At 43.0% G+C, this 27,516-nt stretch overlaps 1 long non-coding RNA gene across 16 annotated transcripts in view; it reads left to right on the top strand.

Annotated features, from left to right (window-relative positions):
• Positions 1–27,516, top strand: part of LOC103348448 (uncharacterized) — a 312,164-nt gene that overhangs the window by 57,357 nt on the left and 227,291 nt on the right. For 2 of the 16 annotated variants that reach the window (XR_016224715.1, XR_016224724.1), the window contains exon 3: positions 18,009–18,238. The exons of the other annotated variants lie outside the window; for them this stretch is intronic. This is a non-coding gene — a long non-coding RNA (uncharacterized LOC103348448). The remainder of the gene's footprint in view (positions 1–18,008; positions 18,239–27,516) is intronic. 16 annotated transcript variants of the gene reach the window in all.

The raw sequence follows: 27,516 nt of genomic DNA, 5'->3' as shown, positions 1-27,516 counted from the left end.
CTTAGGACGGCAGTCTCCTAATGCCAGCCCTCACACCAACACCAGGATGGAGAAAATCTCCCCAGAAACATGCTGTTATGGATGTTATTCATATATGGTATATGAATGGGCTTGAAAGACAGCACTGGTGTGTGGGAAAAGAACCTTCATGGTGAATGCAAAAACCCGTGTCATCTGCTTGTGCTATAGTTGTTTTGTGAACGGGATGCATTTTAGGTGTGGCATTTAAAATCTGCTTGGCATCACATTATAATTCTGCTCCCAAATACTTTATAGAGATGTTGGGATCTGATTTCATTCATGCAGATTATGACGTTCATTTCCTTAAAAGAAACCATGGCTCCTGTAAGTAATGGGCTTGATGTGCACAAGAATTTCAGTGCAGGGGGCTCCTAAGGATGCATGTGAGGACAGAGGGAGTGGAGAGCAGGTAATGACTTTATGGGAGGAGTGCTTGTCACTTCTGTTTTCTCGTAGGGAAGACGAAGCATGCATCTGGAGTGTAATGTGGACACCTCATGACCTTTGTGGTTAGTGCACTGAGTGCAGCAGGTCTTTAAAATGGCTGTGTTTCTCTGATCAGAGTCGAAAGAGGAAAGCAGAGAATTTCTTTTCAAATGACTTCCTTGTCTTAAAACTTCAGAGACCTCTCTCGTTATCACTTTCAGTAATCGGAGAGGACTTGTGTACCTCCCATTGCTACACCTGCTCCAATATCTCCGTGTCCCTCCACACAAACGGTCCACCCGTCCTTTCCACGGCTTCCCCACGTGCAGACTCAAACCATTTTGGATTGAAAATATTTGAGAAAAATTCCAGAACTTCCCTAAAAGCTCAAATTCACTGTGCATCAAGCACTAAACCAAATTCCCATGAAGGAAATGATGTGTAGGTGTCAGCTTCCGAAGCCTCCTGCCGTGTCCCAGGCTCAGCCCCTGTCCAGCACTTGTTTGAACATTGTTCACCTTACGTCTCAAACGTGTACCTTGCAGCTTAGCCTAGGAAGGCTGCACAAGCACTGAACACATAGACTTTTTTCTTCTCATGGTTCCCCAGCACCACAGTGTAACAGCTGTTTACACAGCACGCACTTTGTGTTAGGTATTAGCATAATCTAAAGACGATTTAAAGTATACTAGAGGAGGTGGGCGTCTGGCCTGGCGGTTCAGATGCCAGTGTCCCCCTCAGAAGCCTGGGTTGTTACCTGGCTCTCTGCTTCTGACGCGAGCTTCCTGCTAATGCAGATTTTTGGAGATGGCGATGGTGGTTCAAGTAGTTGGGTCCCTGCCATCCCTGTAGAGACCTGGATTGTGCTCCTGGCTCCCAGCTTTGGCTGTCTCAGCCTTAGCTGTCGTGGGTATTTGGAAATGAACCAGTAGATCTCTCTCTCTCTGTCTTTACCTATCTCACTCTGTCTCTCAAATGAGTAATGTAATAACAATAAAGGAGTTCAAAAGAAAGTATGGGGTGGGAGTGGGCACTGCTGTGCTGCAGCAGGTTAGGCTGCTGCCTGGGAGTGCCACTTAGGGTCCTGGCCCCTCTGCTTCTGATCCAGCAGCCTGGGAGGCTCAAGTGCTTGGGCCCTTGCCACCCACATGGGACACCTGGTTGCAGTTCCAGGCTTCTGGCTTCAGCTTAGCCTAGCCCCGCCTTTGGTAAGTATTTGGAGAGTGAACCAGTAGATGGAAGAGTTCTCTGTCACTCTGCCTTTCAACTAATAACTCATTTTTTAAAAAGAAATACACTTAATGCAAAAAAGTGTAAATTCCTATAGACATAAAAGAAATTTAATTAGTCATTAAAATTAAACCTACAAAGGAAAAAGGGAAAGAAAAATCATGTCCAGGGGCTGGTGCTATGGTGCAGTGGGTTGAGCTGCTGCCAGCAGTGCGGGCATCTATATGGGCAACGATTCAAGTTCTTGCTGCTTTGCCTCTGATCCAACTCCTTTTTTTTTTTTTTAAAGATTTATTTATTTTTTTGAAAGTCAGAGTTAGACAGAGAAGGAGAGGCAGAGAGAGGGGGAGAGAGAGAGAGATCTTCCATCCATTGGTTCACTCTCCAGTTGGCTGCAATGGCTGGAGTTGTGTCAATCCGAAGCCAGGAGCCAGGAGCCTCCTCCAGGTCTCCCATACACGTACAGGGGCCCAAAGACGTGGGCCATCTTCTACTGCTTTCCCAGGCCATAACAGAATGATCCAGCTCCTTGTTAATGCCCTGGGAAAACAGCCAAAGATGGCCCAAGTGCTTGGGCCCTTGCACCCACATGGGAGTCCTGGATGAAGCTCCTGGATCCTGGCTTCAACCTGGCCCAGCCTAGGCCTTAGTGGCCAGTTGGGGAGTAAACCAACAAATGGAAGATCTCTCTCTGTCTCACCTCTTTCTCGTAACTATGCCTTTCAAATAAATAAATATATCTTTTTAAAAAAATCATGTTCAAATACAGTTTTACAGGTAAATTCTACCAGATGAGGAGCATGTGATTCTACTTTTATAAAACACTTCTGTTTAAAAAAGGGAGAGGAACAATATTTAGCCCATTTTATGAAGCTAGGCTATGGTTTGGTAACAATAGAAGAAAAAGTAGTAAGAGAGAGGAAAATTATATGCCGATCCAAAAAAAAAAAAAAAAAACACTAGCAAACCAAATTCAGGAATAAATTTTTATTTATTTATTTATTTTTTCTTTTCTTTCTTTCTTTCTTTTTTTTTTTTTTTTTTTTTTTTTTGACAGGCAGAGTGGATAGTGAGAGAGAGACAGAGAGAAAGGTCTTCCTTCCATTAGTTCACTCACCAAATGGCCACAATGGCTAGTGCTGCACCGATCCAAAGCCAGGAGCCAGGTGTTTCCTGGTCTCCCACACGGGTGCAGGGTGTAAGCACTTGGGCCATCCTCCGCTGCCCTCCCAGGCCACAGCAGAGAGCTGGACTGGAAGAGGAGCAACTGAGACTAGAACTGGTGCCCATATGGGATGCCGGCACCGCAGGTGGAGGATTAACCCAGTGAGCCATGGCAGCGGCCCTGTGAAATAAATTTTTTTAAAAAAGTTTTATTTATTTGAAAGGCAGAGTTAGAGAGAGAGAGAGAGAGAGGGAGAGAGAGAGAGAGAAACAATCTTCCATCCACTGGTTCACTCCCAAATTGGCTGCAATGGCTGGGGCTGGGCCAGGCTGAAGCTTGGAGCCTGGAGCTTCTTCCGGGTCTCCCATGTTGATACAGGGGCCCAAGAACTTGGACCATCTTCTGCTGATTTCCCAGGAACATTAGTGGGGAGCTGGAACTGAAGTGGAGCAGCCAGGACTCAAACTGGTGTCATTTGGGCTGCTGGCATTGCAGGCAGTGGCTTTACCTGCTATGCCACAGCACCGGCCCCCAGGAATAATTTTTTTATAATACATATCTATTTTTTATTTGTCTTTTGGTTGATTCCTGATCTGAGGATTGCTGTTTTTTATTCCCATGTGAAAGTCATCAGCGGGTAGGACCTGATTAGGAATAAAGTTTTAAAAGTAAAACTAACTACAGGATTGGCAGAGTGGGTTAAGCTGTGGACTGCAGTGCCGTTATCGCATATGGACACTGGTTCAAGTCCCAGTTGTTCCACTTCTAATCCAGCTCCCTGCTAATGCACCTGGGAAAGCAGTAGAAGATGGTCCAAGTCCTTGGGCTCCTGCACCCGTGTGGGAGACCTAGAAGAAGCTCCTGGCTCCTGGCTTTGGATTGACCCAGCCCTGGTCATTGCAGCCATTTGGAGAGTAAACCAGCAGATGGAAGACCTCTCTCTCTTTCTCTCTCTCTCTCACTCTGCCTCTGTCTCTCTATAACTCTGGCTTTCAAATAAATAAGTAAATATATTTTTAAAAAAAAGTAAAACTAACTAGAATCACATAATTCACCACGTAACAGTGTGAAGGGTAAAGAGCATGATTCTCTGAAAGATTCTTCTTCCTATTCTACGAGACCAAAAGGAGCACTTGGGAAAAACTCATTAGCAAGCTGGAAACAGAAAGATAATCCACTAAGATCCGACTGCAAATAAAGTACCCAATTATTAAATATTAGATTTTCCTTAATCATCAGTAACAAAGACACATGCATCCTCATTTCTCTTCAGCATTGTGCTGGAGGCAGACAGAAGATTAAAACATGGGAAATGAGAAGAATGGAGATTGGAAGAGGGGAGGGCATTTGGCCTAACCAATAAGACATCAGTTAGGACTCCTGTGTCCCATATCAGAGTACCTGGGTTCAGTATCTCACTACTTCCTAACTCCAGCTTCCTGCGAGTGCACACCATGGGGACAGCAGTGATGGCTCCAGTAGGTGGGTGCCTGCCACCTATGTGCGAGATCTGGATTGAGTTTCTAGCTCCTGGTTTCAGCCCAGCCCCATGCTAGCTGTTATGGGTATTTGGGCAATGGACCAGTGGATGGGAGTTCTCTTTTGTTTTTCTGTCTCTCCCTGCCTTTCAAATAAACAAAAAATAAATCTAAAACATTTTTTAAAAGTAAAAAAAGTGGAAGAAAAGAATAAAAACTGCCATTAATCATACTTGATAATATTGTCTAGAAAATTAATCTAAGAAAATATACTAATAAGTTATTGGAGTAAGAATTTAGCAGAGTTACACTAAATATAAAATTAATAAACAAAAATAATTTTATCACTGTGTTCTTGCAATAATCAGAAATTTTCTCTTATAATACCATTTAACAATAACAACAAAATAGAAATAAATTAATCTGATAAAATATGCACATACCCTCTTTGGAAAAAAAGCTGCCATTGAAAGACATTAAAGAAAACCTAAATAAGTGGAAAATATAGGCCACACTCACAGATGGGGATACCTAATACTATAACCAAAATATAACAATTCTCCACTGTCAGATGTAAATGCTATGCAATTCTAAATTAAAATCTCAAAAGAGTGTTTGATGACACTTGAGAAACACCCTAAAATTCATGTGGAATAACAAAAGCCAAGACCTCTAAAAAATTGCTGATGTCTGAGAACACCTTGATGTCAAGATTTACTTTTTAAAAAAGGTCTATTTATTTATTTATTTGAAAGTGTTCTCGCACTTGCATCCCCGCCACCCACAAAGGAGGCCTAGCTTGAGGTCCAGGCTGCTGGCTTGGACCCGGCCTAGCTTCAGTTGTTATGAGCAGTGGAGGCGTGAACCGAGGATGGGAGATCTCTCTCTGTCTCTGAGTCTTTCAGAAATAAGACGAGTCCTCAGCCTAAAGGAAAACGACTGATGGAAGCACAGAACTGCAGGAAGAAAGGAGCCCAGGCAGAAGAAATCTGCAGTAAATATGAGGGACTTCAAAAGATTCATGGGATGTGTTCTTTAATTTTTTTTAAAGATTTATTTATGTTACTTGAAAGTCACAGTTACACAGAGAGAGAAGGAGAAGCAGAGGCAGAGAGAGAGAGAGAGAGAGAGAGAGAGAGGGCTTCCATCTGCTGGTTCACTTCCCAGATGGCCGCAGCGGCCAGAGCTGTGCTGATCCAAAGCCAGGAGCCAGGAACTTCTTCTGGGTCTTCCATGCGGGTGCAGGGGCCCAAGGACTTGGGCCATCTTCTACTGCTTTCCCAGGCCATAGCAGAGAGCTGGATCAGAAGTGGAGCAGCCGGGACTTGAACCAGTGCTCATATGGGATGCTGGTGCTGCAGACGGCAGCTTTACCCGCTATGCCACAGTGCTGGCCCCCTTACTCTTTTTCTTCTTATTCTTTTTTTTTTTTTTTTAATTTAAGTGACAGAGAAAAGGAGAGAGAGATAGATAGATAGAGCAATCTTCCATCTTTGGTTTCATTCCCCAAATGTCCACTCCTGGCTGAAGCCAGGAGTTTGGAACTTAGTTGGAGTCTCCCTTGTGTGTGGCCAGGACCCAAGTGCTTGGGCAATCATCTGCTGCTGCCCAGGGTGCTTACTAGCAAGGAGCTGGATGGGAAGTGGAAGAGAGATTCAACCCAGGCACAATGACATGGGATGCAGGCATCCGGAGTGGCAGATGAACCTGCTGAGCCACAGTGTCTGCTCCAATCATAAGATATTTTCATATACACATTCATTAAATATTATTCAATCAAGGTAAATGTATCCATATAAACATTTGTTTGCTCTTTTAAATAGACTTTAGAAATGAGTAAATTGAACCTCAAAAAGGTTGGGAGTTTTTCCAAAGGCTATGGTATACTTTTTACAAATTTTTTATTCTCGGGCCGGCGCCGTGGCTCAATAGGCTAATCCTCCGCCTTGCGGCGCCGGCACACCGGGTTCTAGTCCCGGTCGGGGCGCCGGATTCTGTCCCGGTTGCCCCTCTTCCAGGCCAGCTCTCTGCTATGGCCGGGGAGTGCAGTGGAGGATGGCCCAGGTGCTTGGGCCCTGCACCCCATGGGAGACCAGGAAAAGCACCTGGATCCTGGCTCCTGCCATCGGATCAGCGCGGTGCGCCGGCTGCAGCGGCGGCCATTGGAGGGTGAACCAACGGCAAAAGGAAGACCTTTCTCTCTCTGTCTCTCTCTCACTGTCCACTCTGCCTGTCAAAAGTAAAAAAAAAAAAATAAAAAAAAAATAAAAAAAAATAAAAATTTTTTATTCTCTCTGGTGCTAACAAATGACCCATTCTTTCAAGAAGTTTACAGCTCAAACAGGAAGCCATGTATAATGAGCAGAGAAGGGCAGGATGGTATCTAGGTACTATAACTCCACACAGGTATGTTAGAAGCATAAAAGTACCAGAATGTCTGTTCTGCCACTCTTGGGTGTAGGGAGGCAGGGAGGTGGAGGATAGTGAGAGGTGCTGGAAATGCCTTGTAGGGTGGATGGCCCAAAGCTGCATCAGTGCCTGGCCTGGGGGAGGGCTAATAAATACTGATTTGATGAATGAATGATATAGTGATGGGTGCTTTCCAGGCATGTGAGTGGAGCAAGATATTCTGTGTAGTGGCTATTTGAACAAAAATACAGAGTTTTGGTGCAACCTGTTGGTTCAGTTTGGTATGGTACAGCTGGAGAAAATAATTTCAGGATGAGAGCAATAGTTAAGGATAGTAAGACATAAAGGAGAACCCTTGCAGAGATGATATTATTAAGAGATAGGCTGGGCCGGCGTCGCGGCTCAGTAGGCTAATCCTCCGCCTAGCGGTGCCGGCACATCGGGTTCTAGTCCTGGTCGGGGCGCCAGATTCTGTCTCGGTTGCCCCTCTTCCAGGCCAGCGCTCTGCTGTGGCCAGGGAGTGCAGTGGAGGATGGCCCAGGTGCCTGGGCCCTGCACCCCATGGGAGACCAGGAGAAGCACCTGGCTCCTGCCTTTGGATAGGCACGGTTTGCCGGCCGCAGTGGCCATTGGAGGGTGAACCAACGGCAAAGGAAGACCTTTCTCTCTCTCTCACTGTCCACTCTGCCTGTCAAAAAAAAAAAAAAAAAAAAAAAAAAAAAAAGAGAGAGAGAGAGAGAGAGAGAGAGAGAGAGATAGGCTGAGGGTTTCAGACTTTACCCTTAGTTGATAAGAGACTATAAGGCTCTGAGTTGTATAATCAGGTAGACTCTAGGAAGATTAGTATAGCTGCAGCCTGGGAAAATAAGAGAGTAGTAAGCAAGTTTAGAAGACAATTTCAATGGAAAGGGAGAAGTGATCATGAAGGCCCCAAATAAGGTGGCAGCACTGGTAATGCAGAGGCCAAGGCAAAGTGTAATTGGAGTTGTAGGATTTAGTGTTGCATGACAGACAGGTGATGGGTGATGAGGGAAACAGCTCGTTTCTGCTGCGTGCTTCCCTTCATCGGTCAGAAATTCTTTACACATTAATGACAAATAATCACGGTTAAAAAAGGAATAATCGTTTTCTTCTTATTTTAACTAAATAGTATATGAATTAACAAATTAAGAAAACTTTAAAAATATTTTATTTATTTATTTGAGAAGTAGAGTTATAGACAGGCAGAGGCACAAACAGAGAGAGAGGTCTTCCATCTGCTGGTTTACTCCCCAAAGGGCTGCATTGGCCAGAGCTGGGCTGATCCTAAGCCAGGAGCCAGGAGTTTCTTCCTGGTCTCCTATGCAGGCACAGGGGCCCAAGCACTTGAGCCATCTTCTGCTGTTTTCCTAGGCTATTAAGAGAGAGCTGGATTGGAAGAGGGGCGGCCAGGACACGAAATGGTAACCATATGGGATGCTGGCCCTGCAGGTAGAGGCTTAGCCTACTATGACACAGCACTGGCCCCAAGAAAATATTTTTAAAATTTGCTTTATATGTAAGATGGATTTTTTTTTTGTTTCGCTTCACCTTTTCAGAAATTTACAATTGCCTATGTATTTTTCATTATGTCATTCATTAATATGATAAATTATATTGAGAGATTTCTAAAACTATGTAATTCTTTTAATCATAAAATATATACTGAATATATGGTTTACTTTTATTCTCAACTTTCACAATTTATACATGCTCTCATTAGTATGTGTAGTGTATAGGAATTTTTGCTGATATAATTTTCCCTAAGGCTCATTAGGATTATATTTCCTTTTTGCACAGCTTTCTAACTTTTTGTATCATTCAAGAAGTAGAAGAAAAATCTGTTTCTTGAATACTGGCAGAGAAAGAAAAGGAAAATGTAATGTTTTGGATGTGTGTGTGAGTATAACTGTTTGATAACTTTCAGTTTGTTCCTCAATTATTTTTATTTTTATTTATTTGACAGAGTTAGACAGTGAGAGAGAGAGAGAGAGACAGAGAGAGAAAGGTCTTCCCGCATGGAGACCTGGAAGATGCTCCTGGCTCCTGGCTTCGGATCGGCCCAGTTTCAGTTGTTGCAGCCATTTTGGGAGTGAACCAGTGGATGGAAGACTTTTCTTTGTGTCTCTCCCTCTCACTGCCTGTAACTCTACCTGTCAAATAAATACATAAACAATCATAAAGAATAAAATAAAATAAATTGTGTGTTATATGAGATAAATATTGGCATGCATACAATTGATTCATGGGAAATGGAATTAAAAGATAAGTTTATTTTGGTGGAAAAGAGTTTGAAATTTGTGTATGACTTTTTGATAGTACACATTTTTCATGAAGTTTTTGAAAATCCTTCATATGGATGGATTTCAAAAATTTTTTTCCACCAAAATAAACTTATATTTTAATTCATATTTCCTTGAACAATCTGAAGGACACTTGCATGAAAGAACATTATCGAAAAAGCAATAATGGGGCAGGCATTTTGCTGAGTGGTTAAGAAGCTCATTAAGCCGCTCACATCCGACGATGGTGTATCTGGCTTTATTTCTGCTCCAGCTTCCTGCTAATGCAGATGCTGGAAAGCAACAATGATAGCTCAAGTAATTAGGTTTCTACCACTCACATCAGAGACCTGCACTGCAGTCCTCTCCCAGTTTCAGCCTGGCCCTGTCCTGGTCTTCGTGGGCATTTGAGGAGTAAATTTGTGGGTGCAAGATCTCTGTCTCTATTTTATTTTCTTTTTTTAAAAAAGATTTATTTTATTTATTTGAAAGAGTTACAGAGAGAAACACTTTATGTTTTCTGCCGGTGCTGTGGCGCAGCAGGTTAAAACCCCAGCCTGCAGCACTGGCGTCCCATATGGGCACCTGTTCAAGTCCTGGCTGCTCCTCTTCTGATCCAGCTCTCCTCTGTGGCCTGGGAAAGCAGTGAAAGATGGTCCAAGTCCTTGGGCCCTTGCACCTGTGTGTGAAACCTGGAAGAAGCTCCTGGCTCCTGGCTTTGGATTGACGCAGCTGTGGCCATTTCCGCCATTTGGGGAGTGAACCAGCGGAATGGAAGATCTCTCTCTCTCTCTCTTTGGCTCTACCTCTCTCTGTAACTCTGTCTTTCAAATGAATAAAATAATTTCTAATAAAATAAAATGAAAATTAAAATAATATAATATTTGTGATACATACAGATTTAAAGCATATGACAATGATAGCAAAACAGGGCAAAAAGGGATTATAAAGAAATAAAATTCTTGCAATGTTTAGAAAGTGATAAAAACACTAATGTAAATCAGCTAATGATAACTGCAGCAAGTAAGCCTGCATAAGGTAATTTCTAAGGTAACCATTAAAAGGTTACTGCAAGAATATTTACCTGTAAAGATAGAAGTATAAAGATATAATAATTGGGGGGGGTTGGCGCCATGGCTCACTAGGTTAATCCTCCGCCTGCGGCGCCAGCATCCCATATGGGTGCCGGGTTCTAGTCCTAGTTGCTCCTCTTCCAGTCCAGCTCTCTGCTGTGGCCCAGGAAGGCAGTGGAGGATGGCCCAAGTGCTTGGACCCCTGCACCCACATGGGAGACCAGGAGGAAGCACCTGGCTCCTGGTTTCAGATTGGCGCAGCGCCAGCCGTAGTAGCCATTTGGGGAGTGAAGACTTCTCTCTCTCTGCCTCTGCCTCTCTGTAACTCTTCCCTTCAGATAAACAAACAAACAAACAAACAAACAAATATTTTTTAAGAAGACACAATAATTAAGACATTGATTAATTCAAGACAAGAGGGCTAAAGGGATTTCTCAACCATGGAATTGTGAGGTTCTAGTGCTCTACAACACATTGTGGACTCTGCAAGAATTTATTATTAACTGACATAAATCCAGACATTATTTTTTTCACTTTTCTGTGCCGCGCAATGCTGGTCCTCACAGTGGTGAACAGAGGCAAAGGAAACCTGATAGCAGTTTTTGCGTTTGCTTCTTTCCATTTCAGTGAGCCCAGTATCTGTTCTGATGTAAGGAAAATATAGTGAGAGATGAGGATCACTCCTCACAGAGAGGAGGGAATCTGCTCATGTAGGATCTTGCAGACCACTGTGAAGACTTTGGCTTTTGCTCTGAGATAGGAAACCACTGGTGTTTTGAGAAGAGTGATCTGAACTGTCTTCCATTTATCAATATGTCTCTGACTGCTGTATTGACTATAGCTAGTAGTAGAAACACAAAAGCAAACAGACCCATGAGGACACTATTGCAGTAAACCAACAAGATGGGTCCTTGGAACAAGGACGAACCTGTGGAGATGGTACACAGTCAGACGCTTGATATTTTTTGAGGCTACACCAATTGATTTTTCTGATGGATTGGAGGCAGAGCGTTGGAGAGAGAAAAGCTCAAGTTGATTATAGAAAGTTGGTCCTAAGGTGTGGAAGGACAGAATCGCTGTTTACAGATCTGGGGAAGAGGGTAGGGCAAGCAATTCTGGGACTGAAATCAGGAGACTGGTTTAGGACATGTTACTGTTGAGTGTTAGCCAAATGGGGACGCAGAGGAGGAGATTGGAGTGTGAGGCTGAGGGGACACATCTGAGTTAGAGCTCAAAGTACAGATGTTGTTTTACATCTGGAAGGGAGAGAGGAGGTGTTGTCTACCCAGCATTCCTCTGCATGTGGGTTATAGGTGAGCCAAGTCATGATAGCCTGGGGGCTATGAGAACCGCTGCACTGGTCCCCTCTAGCCTTGGGCAGCCTTATGGACCCCAGTGTGCCAAGACAAGTGGTCATTCTCTGTATGGACCATGATGTGAAAAGTTTGGAAAGTGCTGGAGTGGAAATTCAGAGAAGAGGCTCAAAGCCAACATCCAGAGGCCAGACAGGTGAGGAATAGCAAGCAAGGGGGACTGAGGAGTGAACGGAGATGCAGAAGTGAACCCAGTCAGTGCTGTTCCTTTAAGCGTCGTCCCCAAGCCAGGGGTTTGTAAAGAGAAGAATGAAGGAGGGACCGTGTCGGATGCTGAGGCTGGGCAAGGAAGATGAGGGCTAGGGCAGGCAGCTCGGGAATTCACTCCTATACTGGGGTTTGAGTCCTGGGTTTGGGTCCTGGCTCCTCTTCTGGTTCCAGCTTCCTGCTGATGCACATCCTGAGAGGTAGCAAGAATGGCTCAGATGGTTGGGTCTCTGCCACCCATGCGGGAGGTCTGGATTGAATTGCTACCAGGCTTTGACTGGCCCAGCCCTGGCTATTGCAGGCATTTGTGGAGTGAACAGCAGTTGGGAGATCTCTCTGTTCTGTCTCTGTCTGTCTCTGTCTCTCTTTCAAATAAAAATAAATTTGTTTAAAGTAAAAAAAAATTTAAAAGAAAGATGAGGTCTGAGAAATGGCCAATGAGTTTAGCAACCTGGAGTCCTTGGTGACCTTGACAGGAGCCACTTCTGTGGAGGGGGCAGGGGCTGAAAAGCTGTGTGCATTCAAAGAAATATCACAGCTTTCTCAAGGAATTTTCCTGTAAAGCAGAGAAGAAAAATGAAGTCATTACTAGAGAAGAATATGGGATCAAGTCGCTTTTATTTTATTTTTTAAAATCTGAAGATGGGTGATCCCATAGCAAACATATGCAGATGGAAATGTTCCAATGGGTGGGAAAACTTGATGATACAGAAAAGGGAAAACCTACCAGAAGGCAAGAGAAGCTGGGATACAGCGAACAAAAGAAAGGGTTTGCGTTAAATGGAACAAAAGCATCCAAAGTAACGGGAAAGAAGGCAAAGTGCAGCTGTTCCTTGGTTTCCATGGGGACTTGGTACCAGGACCTCCTGTGGATGCCAAATTTCTTTCATTATAAACACTTTTTGATTTCCTTGATGATTTTTTCCTCTGACTTTTGTGCATTTCTCAAGTGTTTTAAAATTTCTAGGGTGGGTGCTGTGGTATAGTGGGTAAAGATGCTGCCTGCAGTGCCAGCATCCCATATCGGTACTGATTCAAGTCCCAGCTGCTCCACTTCCAATCCAGCTCCCTGCTAATGTGCCTGGGAAAGCAGTGAAGGATGGTCCAAGTGCTTAGGAGCTCCTGGCTCCTGGTTTGGAATCGACCTAGCTCTGGCCATTGCAGTCATCTGGGGAGTGAACCAGTGAATAGAAGATCTCTCTCTCTCTCTGTAACTGTGCCTTTTAAATAAATAAATAAAAATTTTTTGGAAAGTAAAGTCATCCTGGCACCAGCTAGAAAACCACACCATATTTTTTTAAAAAAAGAATTTTTTACATGTATAGATTTTTTAAAAATAGTATTTTTTCTTATTGATTTCTACCTTCATTACACATTGATAGAAAGAAGGCCTGTATGCTTTGGAGCATTTAAAATTTGTTATGATTTGCTATATATCTTGAGTGGTCAGTTTTTTTAAAAAATATTTATTTATTTAACTTGAAGGGCTGAGTTACAGAGAAGGAGAAGCAGAGGCAGAGAGCGAGCGAGAGAGAAAGAGGTCTTTCATCCACTGGTTCATTCCCCAAACACCCGCGATGGCTGCAGATGGGCCAGTCCAAAGCCAGGAGCCAGGAGCTTCTTCTGCATCTCCCATGTGGGTGCAGGGGCCCAGGAATGTCGGCTATCTTCTGCTGCTTTCCTAGGAGCATTAGCAGGGAGTTGGATTGGAAGTGTAGCAACTGGGTCTTGAACTGGCGTCCCTATGGGATGCCGGTGCTGCAGGCGGTGGCTTAGCTCAGTACACCACAACGCTGGCACCCTGGTCAGTTTTTACAAATGCTTCATGTGAATGAAGAGTCTATATTTTTTAGTTGCTGGTTTTTTAGATCAAGTTTGTGGTTCTAGTATCTTTTCTAGATCTTAATTTTTGTTCCGTTGATTGTCAGTTGCTAAAGGGCATTAAACATCTCTTGCTAGGATAGTGGTTTCACCAATTCCTCCTTGTAATTCTTTAGTTTTTACTTTTTATGTTCTAAGCCATGTAATTAGGTGTGTACACATTTAAAATTACATCTTTTATTATTATGTGGTGAGAGCCTTTATCTCATCTAATGTTTTTAGCTTTCAAGTTCTTTCAGCTTCACATTCCTCACTGTTTCTGGTTTGAGTTGCCGCTCTGTCTGGTATGTAGGAATTCCCCGTTCTTCCAGCTCACTCCTAGTATATGTCCCTGCCTCACTTTGTCCTGTGCCAGTGTTTGCAGTGTGTGTGTGTGTGTGTTGGGTGGGGAGGTCCTCGCCGGTTCAGGTCTGCATACGCCCTGTTCCTACACGCCCATCAAAGCCTCCATGGCTTCTGTCTTTATCACGGCATTTAACCTTCCTGTCCCATCACTGTCTGCTTTGTTCCCATTCAAATTGCTCAGCAAGGGACCTTGATTGGCTTAGCTTGGCCCTTGGCTCCAGGTTCCATCATAGGAGACTTGGTCCACCTGAGTTTGCTGCCTCAGGACCAAGTGTCCATCCCTACTCCCATGGTTTACGTGTGCCGGGCACTTTCATCTGCAGAGGGCTGTGCGGTATTGAGCAGTCCTATTTGGCTCTCTGTCTTGTGGGCTACGGTTTTTGTTTTCAAAAATATTTATTTATTTATTTTAAAGGCAGAGTGACAGAGAAGGCAGGAAAGAGAGAGGCAGAGAAAGAGAGAGTACTTTCCATCCTTGGGTTCTCTCCCCAGACAGCTGAAGCAGGTAGGGCTGGGCCAGGCTGAAGCCAGGAGCCTGCAGTGAGGAGCTAGAAACTCCATCAGGTCTCCCACGTGGGTGCAGGGGCCCAAGCATTTGAACCGTCTTCTGCTGCCTTCCCAGGTGAATCAGCAGGGAGCTGGATTGGAAATAAAGCCTCCAGGAAGTGCTCATAAGGGATGCCAACCTTGGGAGCAGGATCTTAACCTGCTGTGCCACAAACCTGCTCTTTCTACCACCCCTTCATTTAGGATTTTTAACATTAGATATGAAGGTACTTAAACAAAACTGTAGAAAGTAGAATTAAAAGAAATTTATCTGAGGCTGATACTGTGGCTTAGTGGGTAAAGCTGCCACCTGAAGCACTGGCATCCCATATGGGTGCCGGTTTGAGTTCCGGCTGCTTTACTTCCAATCTAACTCCCTGGTAATGTGCCTGGGCAGGCAGCCAAAGATGGCTCAAGTCCTTGGGCCCATGCACCCAAGTGGGAGACCTGGAAGAAGCTCCTGGCTCCTGGCTTCGGATCAGCGCAGCTCCAGCCATTGCGGCCATCTGGGGAGTGAACCAGCAGATGGAAGACCTCTCTCTCTGTCTCTACCTCCCTTTGTAACTCTTTCAAATAAATAAATAAATCTTTAAAAAATTTATTTTGATGCAAAAAAGTTTGAAATCCAAATGTGACAGCATCATCAAAAAGTTTGTAGGAATTGTATATCATGTCAAAGCTATGTGCGGATTCCAGTTTTTTGTATAAAAATAAACTTTACTTTTTATTATTTATTTTTATTTGAGAAGCAGAGAGAGCGAGAGAGAGCTCATCTGTTGGTTCAGTTCTCAGATGTCCAGAATAGCTGGGGCTGGGCCTGACTAAGGCTGGGAGCAGGGAACGTAACCCAGGTGTCCTGTGTAGGAATCCAGCTACCTAAGCCCTCACCTCCACCTCGGGGTCTGCATCAGCAGGGAGCTGGAGCAGGGGTTGAACCCAAGTTTTCCAGGATGAGATGTGGACGTCTTAACTGCTAGGCTAAATGGCTGCCTCTTTCCAAGAACTCCCCTCAGAAGCCAGGCCTATCTGAGACCCATGAGTGTTTAGTTTATGTCATAGCTATTCTGATTTGGAATCTTGTTTCTCAATCTGGTTGCCACCAGCCAAGTGTGGAAAATGCTCCCATTTGAACTCGCAGGATCCGTTATTTACTCCTCTCTAAGAACTTCTAGGAGCAAGAGTTAGGCGTTCATCTCATGTACCTGTGTATCAGCATCCTTGGTGAGTGTTGTTACGGTGGATACTTGAGCCTCAAATCATAGAGAGGGAGTTTGTCTGAGCTTGAAGGAACCTCTCCAACCCTCCCACTTCACTGTGGCGCAGTGAGCTCCGGGGAGGAGAAGGGCCCAGCTCCAAGTGTAACAGAAGCTGCAGCAAGGACCCTGGCCTCTGGACCCCCAGCCTGGGACTTGCTTCTCCCACTGCCTTCCCCTCAAGGGGCCTGAATATGCTGGAAGTTCGAATGCTCTTTTGTCTCATTGGGTTTAGAATCTACAGCAACAGGAATGTCTGGGAAGAGCCATGGTCCCTCCATGAGTAACTATAGGCTGGGGGGGAAAGGCCTCGTGTGCAGGCCCTTTGGGGCTAAGCGAGGAATCACAAGCACTGCCGTAAGCCCCGTGTTGTCTTTCCCACACTGGAGTAAGGAAAGTGGCCACGTGTTGTTTTTAATGCATGGGGCATCCCATTCCCCTTCCGTCTTCAGTTCATTTCCTGCCTTCCTTCCTTCTTCCACTGCTTGCTTATATACCATTAACCCCTCGTTTCTGTAATCTTTGTTTCCTTCCCTGCTAACCTCTGACATAAAGTATTAATTTTTGGCATTTTTTTTCTTTCTTTGAAGTGCTCCTTCTGGCTACAAAAACTTCCAATTAAGTTTTTTAAATAAAAGATAGAAGTTAAAAGCAACTGCTGCCTGGGGTTAGCAGGATAGAAACTTGTAGTTGCTTGAAGCTGGACTTCAAAAAGAGAAAACTCAATTTTGAAAGTGTAGAGGTTTATTCATAAAATACATTGTGTTCAGAAAAATGACTTTGTGGATACTGGAAGCTGTGGAGGAGTGAAACTGTAGCTTACTTGTTCTATTGTATTTATCTACAGAATATTCTTTTTGTACCTAACATTTTTATTCTAAATGCAAGTAAAGGGATATTACACATTGTACACTGTCTTGAAATGTCACACTCTACCCCATAAATGTGTACCGCTGTCATGTGCCAGTTAAGGAAAATGGGAAAGGGAAATGTTTGAGCTGCTGGGTCTTTGTTTATTCTGTCCTCAATCGCTTTAGTTTACTACGGAGATTCTTGTCTAATTCACTAAAGAACTTTTATGAAGTGCCCATGTATGTGTATATTTCCTTCTGTGCGCTACTGAATGCGTCCAAAAGAATATGTGATCGCATCACAGATTTGCTTTTCTCAGTCATTTCTCTTGTTCCTAAATTCCACCTACAGTAGACTCTTTTGGGAGTGTGCATGTACAAAGGGACTTCAAAAAGTTTGTGAAAAATAAAATTAAAAGGTAAATTTATTTTGGTACAAAAAATGTTGAGGTCCATGCATAGTTTTTTTTATTTTTCATAATGCATGTTTTCTGTGAGTTTTTTGGAGGCTGCCCTTGTGCTTGTATTTCAGCGTTTTTTGCACTAAAATAAACATTATTAATTTTATTTTCCACAAACTTTTTGAAGCACTTTCCTAATTCTGCAGGAATCATAGGGAGATGAATAAGTGACCAAGGATTTGGTTTTCCTCGAGCAGCTGCCTTTGCATGCAGGTTTCCAGGCATCTGAGTACTTTTGATTGTCAGTGGGAAACACCTGCTGCAGGCTCCGCCTCCTCCCCCCTGCAGCTCAGCGCTGTTCTAGCCTCTCTAGCCACCTCTTCCACTCAGAATTAGGAGACCCCACTAAACCAAAGTATGGAGTCCCTAGAAAAACTGTAGCAGACCTGTAACATGGAACAAAGAGGAGTCACTTTTGAAATAAATATTTTTTTTTACTTACAAAACCAAGGAAATTTTTAAAGAGAGAAAAAGTAGTTACCACTAAACACAGTATTTTTCAACCTGCAGACTGTCCTCTGCTGGTGGGCCAGGATTCAGTTTAAAGTCTCATGGATAGCATTTTTGAAAAAGGATGGCATTTGGCACGGGGTTAAATCGCTGTTTGGGACACCTGTGTCCTATAGCAGAGTGCCTGAGTCTGAGTTCCAAGTCCACTTCTGACCTGGCTTCCTTTCAGTGTGCACCTTGGGAGACAGAAGGTGATGGCCCGAGTGCTTGAATCCTTGCCACCCACATGGGAGACCTCGGTGGAGTTCTGGGCTCCTGGTTTCAGCCTGGCCCATCCCTGGCTGTTGTAAGCATTTGAAAAGTGAACCAGTAGATTGAAAATCTCTCTTTGTCTTTCTGCCTTTCAAATAAAACAAAAAACATACAATGAAAAGGAGTGAATAGAAAATACAAATACATGGCAAAGTGAAGGTAAATATTGCTGCATGAGTCTTTACACAGAGTCCTTCCCTATCTTTGGTTCTCTTTCTGTGTTGCAGTTGCCTAGGATCAACTGTGGCGTGAAAAAATTAAATGGAAAAAAAACAGAAATAAGCAACTCCTGAGCTTTAAATCGTGTGCCACTCTGAGAAACATGACATAATCTCAAGTCTTCCAGCTGTGTCCCTGCCAGATGTGGATCACGCCTACATGCTGCCTGCTCCTTAGTCACTTAGTGGACACTTGGTTACCAGACCGACCGTCTGACCACTGCAAGGCTTGAGTTCAGGTAATCCTTCATAGTGGCCCTGAGTGCAGGAGTAGCAAAGTTGGCAATTTTATTCAGCATTGTCACAGTTGTTCTATTTTATTATTGGTCATTGTTGTTCATCTCTTATTATTATGCCTAATCTATAAATTAAACCTTATTATAGATATGTATGTATAGGAACAAAATAAGATATAAGGTGTGGCATTATTTGCAATTTTGGGTGTTCACTGGGGTCTTGGAATCTCTAGTGAATGAGTATCTTTGGGTTGGTGTGTATGTAACTCTACACACATACACACTCATACACATGCATGTTTGCACACGTGCGCACACACACAGACATGATGATACAAAATGTATCTCTTGGGCCAGTGTTGGGGTGTAGTGGGTTAAAGCTGCTGCCTTCAATGCAGGCATCCCATATGAGTATGTGAGTCCTGGCTTGCCCCACTTCTGATCTAGCTCCCTGCTAATGCTCCTGGGAAAGCGGCAGGGGATGGCCCAAGTGCTTGGGCCCCTGCACCCATGTGGGAGACCAGGATGAAGCTCCTGGCTCCTGGCTCCTGGCTTCTACCTGACCCAGGCCTGGTAGTTGCAGTCATTTGGGTAGTGGACCAGCGGATGGAAGATCTCTCTCTCTCTCTCTCTCTCCCTTTCAAATAAATAAAGTAAAACTTAAAAAAAAACACAAAAAGCAATGTGCACATCCATTGAATATAGAGCATCTACTTGAGTCTTGCTTTGTGAGCCCAACTGGGAAAAATAAAATCTGTCTTTAAATTAATCAACATTTCAAAATGTGTTAAGTCCACTCTTTTTTTTTTTTTAATTTATTTATTTGAAACTCAGAGATACAAAGAGAGAGGGGAAGGGAGAGAGGGAGAGAGGGAGAGAGGGAGAGAGAGAGAGAGAGAATGAATCTTCCATCTGCTTGTTCACTCCCCAAATGGTTACAATGGCTGGGACTGGACCAGACTGAAGCCAGGAGCCAGGAGCTTGTTCTGAACTCCTATGTGGATACAGGGGCCCAAGCACTTGAGCCATCGTCTGCTGCTTTCCTAGGTGCATTAGCAGGGAGCTGGATCAGAAGTGGAGCAGCTGGGACTTGAACCGGTGGCCATATGGGATGCTAGCTTTGCAGATGGAGGCTTAACCTTCTATGCTGCACTGCTGGCCCTAAGTCCACCCATTATTACGAATGGTCTCTGTCATATTGTTTTATATTATAACTGCTATGTATATTTCTTTTACTAATCTATATTTTCTTTGCTCATGTATTTTCTGAATTTATTTGAATGTTTAGCAAGGTGGATTTTTTATTAATTACTTTTGTTCTTAAACTTTTAACAGTATGTGTGGTTAACATACTGTTTTTTATTTAATCTTTTAATATCAGGTTTATTCATTATTTAAAAATAGCTCTATTGAGATATAGTTAATATACCTTAGGTTTCATTCCTTTATTGCATAAAACTCAGTGGGTTTTAGTGTGTCCGTGGATATGTGCAACCATTATCACAGTCAATTTTAGGACGTTCATCACCTCAAAAGGAGATCCTGCACCCTTTAGCTACCATCCAACCCCTTCAGCCTCCGCCTCCAGCCCTCAGCAATCACTGTCTCACTTTCTGTCTCTAGCTTTTCCTGCTCTGCATACTTTATGTGAATGGAATCGTATAATGTACGGTACTCCTGACTGGTTTCTTTCACTGAGTGTAGCATTTTCTAGATTCATCCATGTTGTAGCTTAAATCAGCATTTCCTTCCTTTATGTGGTCAAATAATGTTCCATTGTGTGGATATACTGCATTTTTAATTTTTGTTTTGAATTGACATATAACATTTGTACTTATTTACAGGGTACCGTGTTGTAATTTGATGCATGCACACCATGTGTGATGATCAACTCGGGGTAACTGGGGGCCAGTATTGTGGTGTGGTGGGATAAGCAACTGCCTGTGGTGCTGGCATCCCATATCAGAGCGCCAGTTACAGTCCCAGCTGTTCTGCTCCTATCCAGCTCCCATATAATGCACCTGGGAGAGCAGTGAAAGATGGCCCAAGTACTTGGGTCCCCACCACCCAGGAGGGAAACCTGGATGGAATTCCAGGCTCTTGTATTCAGCCTGGCCCAGCCTTGGCGACTGTGGCTATTTAGGGAGTGAACCAATGGGTGGAAGATCTATTTTTTTCTCCTTGTCTCTGTTTCTCCTTCTCTGTCACTCTGCCTTTCAAATAAATAAAATAAATCTTAAAAAAATCTGAATATTAACATTTCCATCTCTTGAAATATTATTTTGCTGGGTTGGGAACCTTCAGAGTCTTCCCTGCGGTTTCTGTGAAACGTGACTAATTGCTGTTGCCTGCTATAGGACATCAGAACTGCTCCCCTCCCTCCCCCAGCTGCATTTCGGGACCCAATATCCACCCTCTCTATCCTCCTCCTTACGTTTTGTTCATCCATTTGTCAGTTGACAGACCTTGGGTTGTTTCTACCTTCAGGCTCTTAAAAATAATGTGGCTATAAACATTCTTGTGTACATTTTTGTCTGATACATATTTAATTTTTTTTTGGGAAAATCTCTAAAAATTGCTAGATCACATGGTAACTTTATGTTAAACACGTTGAATCACTATCAACCTGTTTTCCAACGTGGCTGCATCATTTTACATTTCCACCAGCAGTGTATGAGGATTCTGATTTCTCCACATCTTCACAAACACTTGTTCTTATCTGTCTTTTTTTTTTTTTAAGATTTATTTTTTACTTATTTGAAAGACAGAGTTACAGAGAGAGGTAGAGACAGGGAGAGAGGTCTTCCATCCATTGGTTCACTCCCAAGTTGGGCTCAATGGCCGGAGCTGCGCCGATCCAAAGCCAGGAGCCAGGAACTTCTTCTGGGTCTCCCATGTGGGTGCAGGAGCCCAAGGACTTGGGCTATCCTCCATTGCTATCCCAGGCCATAGCAGAGAGCTGGATCGGAAGAGGAGCATCCGGGTCTCGAACCAGCACCCATATGGGATGCTGGCACCTCAGGCCAGGGCATTAATCCACTGCACCACAGCACCGGCCCCTTATCTGTGTTTTTTGTTAAAGCTCTCCTAGCGGCTGTCCAGTGGTATCTCAGGGTTTTTATTTACATTTTTTTCTGGTTGGTAATGATATTGAACATCTTTTCATGCACTTATTTACCATTTATTTCCTTGATTAAGTGTGTATTCAATTTTTTGCCCATTTTAAAATTGCATTGTCTTATTACTAGTTATATAATTATTTATACATTCAAATGCAAGTTCTTTATCAGATATAAAATTTGCAAGTATTGTCTCCCATAAATTGTCTTTTACTTTTCTGATGATGTCCTTTGAAGCACAAAAGTTTCATGTTTTGGTGAAATTCATTTTATCTGATTTTGTTCTCCCTTGATTGCTTTTCTTTTGGTGTTGTGTGTAAGGAGGCCTTGCCTAACCCCATATCATGAAGAATTATGGTTATGCTTTCTTCTGAGAGTTTTATAATTTTAACTTTTACATTGGGCCTATGATCCATTTTTAGTTATGGTATAAGAAAAGGGTCCCTCTTTGTTTCATTTTGATATGTGTGTATTCAACTGTCTTAGAACTGTTTGTTGAAAATACTGTTCTTTGCCTTTTGAATTATCTTGACACCTTTGTCCAATATCAGTTGACTAGACAAGTGAAGATTCTGGATTCCCAGTTGTATCCCACTGACCAATGTATCTGTTCTTATTCCATTATCACACTGTCCTGACTACTTTAGCTTTGTTATAAGTTTTGAAACAGGAGAATGTGAGTTATCCAAATTTGTTCTTCTATTTCAACCTTTTTTGAGTATTCTGCGTCTTTTCTATTTCCATATGTATTTTAGAATCATGGCCAGTTGGCAAATTTTTGCAATATTTGGAACTGGAATTTCCTAAGGAATGCATTGAGTCTGTAGATCAATTTGAGGCATATTTCCATCTTAACAATATTTGATTTTCTGATCCATGAACATGGGATACCCTTCTCTTTATTTAGGCTTTTAAATTTTTCTCTCATTATGTTTTTTTTTTCTATTTGCATTTTTATAGTAAGGATATTGCACTTTTGATTGATTGATAGATGTCATTATAAGTGTAATTTTTTTTCTTAATTTCAATTTTGGATTATTCAGTAATAGTAGAGAAATTCAATGGATTTTCTATATTGATCTTTTATCCTGCAACCTTGTTAAAACATTTATTAGTTCTAATAGCTTTTTATCTTATTTCTTCAGATGTCATCTGCAAATAGAGATTTCTTTACTTCTTCCTTTCCAATTTGGCTACACTTTATTTCATTTTCTTCTGTAATTGCTCTGACTTGATTGTTCTGTGCTATGTTGAATAGTACTAACAGTAGACATCCTTGTCCCAGTCGTGATTTTAGAGGGGGAAAACATTAACTATTTCACTAGCTAGTATAATGTTAGCTGTGAGTTTTTACTAGATGTGGTTTGTCAGGTTGAGGAAGTTACTTTCTATTCCTTGTGTTTTGATTTTTTTTAAACATGAAAGGGTGTTGGATTTTGTCAAATGATTCTTATGCATGTACTTAAGTGGTCATTTATGTATCTTTTATTTTATTGATATGATTTACTTTTGAATGTTAGCCCAACTTCGCATTGCTAGGAAACATTTCACCTGGTCATGATGTATAAGTGGTCGATTTTGTTTTCTGATATTTTATTGAGGATTTTAGTGTTTACATTTATAAGGAACTTATTTTTTCTTATGATATCTTTGTCTTTTTTTGGGGTATTAGTGTAATACAATGAGCTGGGAAATGTTTTTTTCCCTCTGCCATGTTTGGAAGATTTGTGAAGAATTGGTATTGATTTGTCTTTAGATGTTGGCTGTAATTAAGTTAAGCCACCTGTTCCTGGAGTTTTATTTGTGGGAAGGTTAAAAATTAGTAGTTCCATCTCTTTACTTGAAGACCCATTCATATTTTTTTATTTCTTTTTTAAAAAATATTCATCTGAAAGGCAGAGTTACAGAGAGGTAGAGGCAGAGACAGAGAGGTCTTCCACCAGTTGGTTCACTCTCCAAAGGGCTGCAATGTCCAGAGTTGGGCCAGGAGCCAGAAGCTACTTTTGGGTCTCCTCCGTGGGTGCAGTGGCCCAAGCACTTGGGCCATTTTCCACTGCTTTCCCAGGCCATGGCAGAGAGCTGGATCAGAAGAGGAGCAGCCAGGTCTTGTTCTGGTACCCATATGGGATGCTGGCACTGCAGGCGGCAGCTTTACCCACTATTCCACAATGCCAGCCCCTCTATTTCTTTTTGAGTAAGCTTCCACTGTTTATGATTTTGTAGAACTTTTTTCATTTTATCCGAATTATCTAATTTGTTGGCCTACCACTGTTCATCATTTCCCCTTGTAGTTTTTTTTATTTCTATAAGATCATTAGTGATCTTCTCTTTTTGTTCCCAATTATAGTAATTCAAGTTTTCTCAGTGATCTTCTCTTTTTGTTCCCAATTATAGTAATTCAAGTTTTCTCTATTTTTTTAAGATTTATTTGGAAGTCAGAGTTACACAGAGAGAGCAGGAGAGGCAGAGAGAAAGGTCTTCCATCTGCTGGTTCACTCCCCAGTTGGCCGCAATGGCTAGAGCTGTGCTGATCCGAAGCCAGGAGCCAGAAGCTTCTTCCATGTCTCCCACATGGGTGCAGGGGCCCAAGGACTTAGGCCATCTTCTACTGCTTTCCCAGGCCACAAAAAAGAGCTGGATCGGAGGAGGAGCAGCCAGGACTAAAACCAGCGCCCATATGGGATGCCAGTGCTTTAGGCCAGGGCGTTAACCTGCTGTACCACAGCACTGGCCCTGCTTGCTTTATATTTAGTTTCCTTTTTACCCTCATAATTATAGGGTAGAAGATTGGATTACTGATTCAAAATCTTTTTTTAAAATATAGGAATATACAGTTACAAATTTCCCTCTAAGCACTGCTTTTCTGTATCTCATAAATTTTGAAATGTTGCATTTTCTCTCTCTCATCTGCCAGTTCACTCCCTAACTGTGGGGAGCAACCCGGACTTAGACTAAGTTACTGGAATTAAGACTTATTCTATGCATCTGCTCTCCCACAATATGGCGCTGGGAGAGAAGAAAACAGTTTCTACACAGCTGCCTCCAGTTCAGCCAATAAACTGTAGGACCTGCTCCTGATTGGAGGAGAGCAGCGTACTCGGCGTGTGGGCAGCCGAGTTGGGATTGGCAGAGGAGGACTATAAAGGAGGAGAGAGACGGCATGCACCAGGAACATCTAAGGGGAACATCTAAGGGGAACACCTGTGCAGCCCCCGAGAGAGCCGGCCGGCGGTGTGCCGCTCCCCTGCGGAAGTGGGGAATGTGGCAGGGGGACCTGCCCTTCCACGGAGGTGGAAGGGACAGTAGCCAACCCGGGAAGAACCAGCAGCAAACCCGGGGAGGGCCGAGCAGACGAAAGAACAGCGCAGGGTCCTGTGTCGTTCCTCCACGAAGAGGGGGAGCGACATAATGGTGCCGTGACTCGGATATGAAGCCTAGGCAGGGTTTAGTGTCGTTCCTCCATGAAGAGGGGGAGCGACACCTAACAACAGCTACAATAGCTGGAGCTGGGCCAGGCTGAAGCCCTTAGCTCAGAAACCAATGCAGGCTTCCCATGTTGGTGGTGGGATTAAACTACCTGCTGCCACCCATGCATGGTGCGTATTATCAGGGAGCTAGAATTGGAAGCAAAGCCAAGTTGCAAACCCAGGCACTCTAATATGCAGGCATCCCAAGAAATGTTCTTACCAATGTACCAAATGCCTGCCCCTGAGTTATTTTCTAGTGGCTACCCTGAGGCTTGTAATACACATAGAAACTTATCAGAATTTATTTCAGACTTATGCAAACTTGATTCCAGTGAAATATATAAATATTATCCTTTATACCTTTATTTGCTTATCTCCTTTCTTATCCTGATATTATCATATGTATTACCTTTATATTGAACAAACTAAATAATATGTTGGTTATAATTATGACTTTCTTAAAGTAGCTAAAAAAAGAAAAAGGAGAGCAAATATATATTTGTATGTCCAACATCTGGGACCACTCTAAGGCAGTTTCTGATTCTTGCTTTCCCCTTGTGTATGGGCCACATTTCCCCATTTTTTCACGTTTCATTTTGTTGTTGTTGTTCAAAGCTGGTTATTTTAGAAAACATATTACAGGGGCTGTGGTATAGTGGGTAAAGCTGCCTGTGGTGCTGGCATCCTGTACTGGCGCTGGTTTGGGTCCTGGCAGCTCCCCTTCCCATCCAGCTCCCTGCTATTGGCCTGGGAAGAGCAGTGGAAAATGGTCCAAGTGCTTGGGCCCCTGCACCCACGTGGGAGACCTAGATGAAGCTCCTGGTCTGGCTTTGGCCTGGTCCAGCCCTGGCCATAGCAGTCAATTTCCAGAGACCTTAAATCATTGTTTTTTTTTTTTTTAAGATTTATTTTATTTATTTGAAAGGCAGAGTTATATTTAGAGGTCTTTCATCTACTGATTCACTTCCCAAATGACCACGGTGAGCTGATCCAAGGGCAGGAGCGAAGGGCTTCATCGGGGTCTCCCACATGGGTGCAGGCACCCAAGTGCTTGGGTCATCTTCCACTGCTGTCCCAGGCACATCAGCAGAGAGCTGGATTGGAAATGGAGCAGCTGGGAATCGAACTGGCACCCATATGGGATGGTGGCAGTACAGGTGGAGGCTTAGCCTTCTATGCCACAGCACCAGCCCAAAGCATTGCTTTTTTAAAAAGAATTTTCAGTAGTTTTAGACATTTGCCACAGAGAATCTGTGGAGTTCCTCACTCTGCTATCCTAGGAGTCATAACTATGGTGGGGATTTTGTTTATTATCCAGTTCAGAGGAAAGGCAGCTTTTTGGGTGTCTCTTTAGCCTTTTATACAATGAATTATCTGACTTCATAGATCAGGTGGACCTAAAGCAACGACTAAAATAGCACAACAACAACTTATGGCTAATAAGTCAACCAAGAAGAAAGAAATGATTCTCAAAAAAATCTAAAATAAGGCAGCAAAAGAGGAAAAAAGGAACAAATAGGGGGAATAAATAGTCCCATTTAATTCTATTTTTAAAGATTTTATTTATTTATTTTGGAAGTCTGAGCTATAGAAAGAGAGGGAGAGACAGGTAGAGAGAGAGAGAGAGAGAGATCTTTCATCTGCTGGTTCACTCCCCAGATGGCTGCAACAGCCAGGGCTGGACCAGGTCAAAGCCAGGATCCAGGAGCTTCATCTGGGTCTCCAACATGTGTGATAGGGACCCAGACACTTGTGCCACCCCCGATGTTTTTCCCAGGCCATTAGCAGGGAGCTGGATCAGAAGTGGTGCAGCTGAGATACGAACCGGTGCCTTTATGGGATGTTGGTTTTGCAATGCTGGCCCCCTATGATAAATTTTAAATCTAATTGTATCAATAATCAGATTAAAATAGATTAGGTAAAAAATTAGACTCAACTTATATACTGCTCAAAATAAACACTTTTTTTTAAAGTTTTGTTTTTTAAATTTATTTGAAAGACAGGATTACAGAGAGAGGAGGAGGATGAGAGAGAGAGAGAGAAAAAAATCTTACATTCGTTGATTCACTCTCCAAATGGCTGCAACAGGCCAGGCTGGGTCAGGCTGAAGCCAGGAGCTTGGAGCTTCTTCTGGGTCTCCCACATGGGTGCAGGAGCCCAAACATTTGGGCCATCTTCTGCTGCTTTCCCAGACTGATTAGCAGGGAGCTGGATTGGAAGTGGAGCTTCTGGGTCTCAAACTGGTGCCCATATGGGATGCCAGTGTCACAGGCAGAGGCTTAACCTGCTATGCCACAACACCAACCACAAGAAACACATTTTAAATATAAGGACATCAATAGGTTAAAGTAAAATGATGGGAAAACAAAGTCAAAATGGCTATGCTCAGTGCTTCTGTGGTGACCTCCAGACTTTTGCATCATTCTGTGAGTTGATAGTTGGTTGTTTTGAGCTCCTCTTTTTCTTTCTCTGGGGCTTTGATAGCACTGGACAACAGCTTTCAGATTCCTTTGGCTCTGTAACTGTTTCCCTGTGCTTATCACATGCTAGGTATGTATCTCATGAGGCAGCGCTTCCCTCCCCCCTGTGAACCATCCAGTTCATCACAATTAACTGTCATCAATCCCCCATCACCTACAGTAGAATGGCTACTGCCATATGTGGCTGGGGAACGATCCAACTCCATAATCCAACC

Source organism: Oryctolagus cuniculus, chromosome 18, assembly GCF_051225735.1.
Source record: "Oryctolagus cuniculus isolate XC-2025 breed Fujian yellow rabbit chromosome 18, ASM5122573v1, whole genome shotgun sequence".
In the NCBI taxonomy this organism is placed as follows: domain Eukaryota; kingdom Metazoa; phylum Chordata; class Mammalia; order Lagomorpha; family Leporidae; genus Oryctolagus; species Oryctolagus cuniculus.
This window is presented reverse-complemented; position numbering and strand designations above follow the sequence as displayed.